Below are 3,275 nucleotides of genomic sequence, written 5' to 3'. Positions count from 1 at the left end.
CCTATCTGTCAGCTGGCTGATACTGTGGCCTGCGAAATGTAGCTTGCAGTGGAAATGTAAGAAATATGTTTTTTTGTCCACAAAGCAAGTAACTGGCATGGCCAGCATTGAGAGATTTTTCAGACATGGTGACAGTAATTGTCAATGTTTCCAAAATGATAGCCAAATTTGTTAAAACGTGAATTAGCATTTATTGAGTCGTTACTATATGCCAGACACAGTTTAATGTTTTAATATTTGCATACATTATCTCATTTATTCTATACAACAAACCTATGATGCAGGTATTATTAAGCATATTGAATAGAAAAGGATACTAAAGTGCAGAATATCTAAGTAGTTTATACATGATTATATTTCTAGTGGCTAGTAGAATGAAGATGTGAAACGTGTTTTGTTTGAATCTAAATCAAAGCCTGTGTGAACTCTCCACCACTACACATTGTAGTTCATTAAGCTGTGTACCAGGTTTGGAAGAGAAAGGTAGAGCATGGTAAAAGACAGAAGAGGTAAGCACTTGCTCATGAAAAGGTGATAGCCTGCATAGGTATCACAAAAATGGGGCAGACATTTGAAACACAAATTTGTGTAAGTGGGAGAAATGCCAGGTAGCAGACTGAGATGGAGTCTTAGTATGAATGGGCAATTTTTCTTTCAAAATTAGTAAACTTAGCCAGGCATAGTGGCTCATTTCTGTAATCCCAGCACTTTGGGAGGTCAAGGTGATTTATCACTTGAGGCCAGGAGTTTGAAACCAGTCTGGGCCAAGATGGTGAAATCCCTACAAAACTCTACTAAAAATACAAAAAAATTTGGCCGGGTAAGGTGGTGTGTGCCTGTAATCTCAGCTACTGGGGAGGCTGAGGCAGGAGAATTGCTTAAACCTGGGAGGCAGAGGTTGCAGTGGGCCAAGATTGCACCATTGCACTCCAGCCTGGATGATGAAGAAAGACTCTGTCTCAAAAACAAAAAAAATTAATAAACTCTATTTCTAAGGCAGTTTTAGGTTCAAAACAAAATTGAGTGGAAAATGCAAAGTTCACATATACTGTTGACGTACATGTACAACCTACCCCACAATCAGTATTCTTCAACAGGGTGGCATACATAATGAATTAACTTGCATTGACACATCATTATTACCCAAAGTCTACAGCTTACATTAGGGTTTATTCTTGGTGTTGATCATTCAGCAAGTTTGGCAAATGTATAATGACATGTATTCACCACTGTAATATCATACAGAAGAGTTTTGCTACCATAAAAATCATCTGTGCTCAGCCTATTCATTTCTTTCTCCCTAATCTTTTTACTGTTACTAATCACTAATATTTTTATATTGTTTCTATAATTTTGTCTTTCCCAGAATGTGATATAGTTGGAACACATAAAATGTAGCCTTTTCAGGTTGGCTTCTTTCACTTAGTAACATGCATTTAAGTTTCCTCTATGTTTTTCATGGCTTGAAAATTCATTTCTTTTTAGTACTGAATAATATTCCCATCCTGATAAATCACAATTTATTTATCTATTCACCTACTGAAGGACATCTTGGTTGCATTCAGATTTTGGCGGGTACAAATAAAGTTTCTATAAACATTCTGGGTGGGTTTTCATGTGGACATAAGTTTTCAACTCTTTTGGATAATAAAAAGGAATGCGATTGCTGGATTGTGTGGTAAGCATATGTTTAGATTTGTAGGAAACTGCTAAAACTGTCTTTGTTGATCATGGCTGTACCATTTTGCCTATACTTTAGAAAAGAAAGGAAATTCCTGTTCTCCATATCCTAGCCAGCATTTAATGTTGCCAGTGTTATAGAGTTTCACCATTCTGTAATAGTGTAGTGGTATCTCATTGTTTTAATTTGCAAATCCTTAAGGACACATGATGTTGAACATCTTTTCATAAGCTTACTTGGCATCTGTGTATCTTCTTTGGTGAGGTGTCTATTAAGGTCTTTGTCCCATTTTATAATTCGGTTGTTCATTTTCTTATTGTTGAGTTTTAAGAGTTCTTTGTATGTTTGAATAATGTTCTGTTATTAGACGTGTCTTTTGCAAATATTTCCTGCTACTCGGTGGTTTGTCTTCTCATTCTCTTAACATTTTCTTTCACAGAGTAGAAGTTTTAATTTAAAGAAATCTAGTTTATCAATTCCTTCTTGCATGGATCATGCCTTTTGTGTTGTATCTAAATAGTAATTTACCTATGTTTGCAATGTCAGGTTCATTAAAAATGTCAAAAAAATACACAAGGTAATTTAGGACTTTAAAAAATATTGTTTTCTATGCTTTTATATTTTTGCATTTTATATTTAGGTCTATGAGTCTAAGTTCACTTATAATTATTAATTGTAAAGGGTCCAAGGTTATTTTTATTTTTTGCGTGTGGACATTGGTTGTTCCACACTATTGCTGAAAGATGTGTTCCACTGTATTGCCTTTGCTCCTTTGTCAAAGATCAGTTGACTCTGTATATGTATAGGTCTATTTCTGGGTTTTGTATTCTATTCTGTTGATTGATTTCTCTATTCTTTCACTCATATCACATTATTTTAATTACTCCATTTTTATAGTAAGTCCTGAAGTTGGGTGATGTCAAGCCTCTGAGTTTGCTATTGCCCTTCAATATTGAATTGGCTATTCTGGGTCTTTTGCCTCTCCATATAAACTATAATCAATTTGTTGATATCCACAAAGTAACTTCTGGGATTTTACTAGGATTGCAATGAATATATAAATTACTTTGGACAGTATAGCCATTTTCATCACATTGATTCTTTCTATCTGTAAGCATGGAATATTCTTCTATTTGTTTGTGTCCTCTCTGATTTCCTTGAGCAGAGGTTTCTAGCTCTCCTTGAAGAGGTCCTTCACATCCCTTGTTAACTGTATTCCTGGGTATTTTGTTTTCTTTGTAGCAATTGTGAATTGCTACAAAGAGAATAAAATTCCTGATTTGGCTTTCTGCTTTTCTACTGTTGGTGTATAGGAATACTTGTGATTTTTACACATTGATTTTGTATTCTGAGACTTTACTGAAGTTGCTTATCAGCTTACGAAGTTTTTGGGCTGAGGTGATAAGGTTTTCTAAATATAGGATATGTCATCTGCAAACAGAGACAAATTGACTTCTGATATGGTTTGGCTGTATCCCCACTCAAACCTCAACTTGAATTGTATTTCCCAGAATTCCCATGTGTTGTGGAAGGAACCCAAGGAGAGATAATTGAATCATGGAGGCCGGCCTTTCTCATACTGTTCTCGTGATAG

The sequence above is a fragment of the Sapajus apella genome, unplaced genomic scaffold (genome assembly GCF_009761245.1).
Source record: "Sapajus apella isolate SASKATOON/1434 unplaced genomic scaffold, GSC_monkey_1.0 scaffold18, whole genome shotgun sequence".
Taxonomy (NCBI): Eukaryota; Metazoa; Chordata; class Mammalia; order Primates; family Cebidae; genus Sapajus; species Sapajus apella.
The sequence above is the reverse complement of the archived record's forward strand: the minus strand, read 5'-3'. Positions refer to the sequence as shown.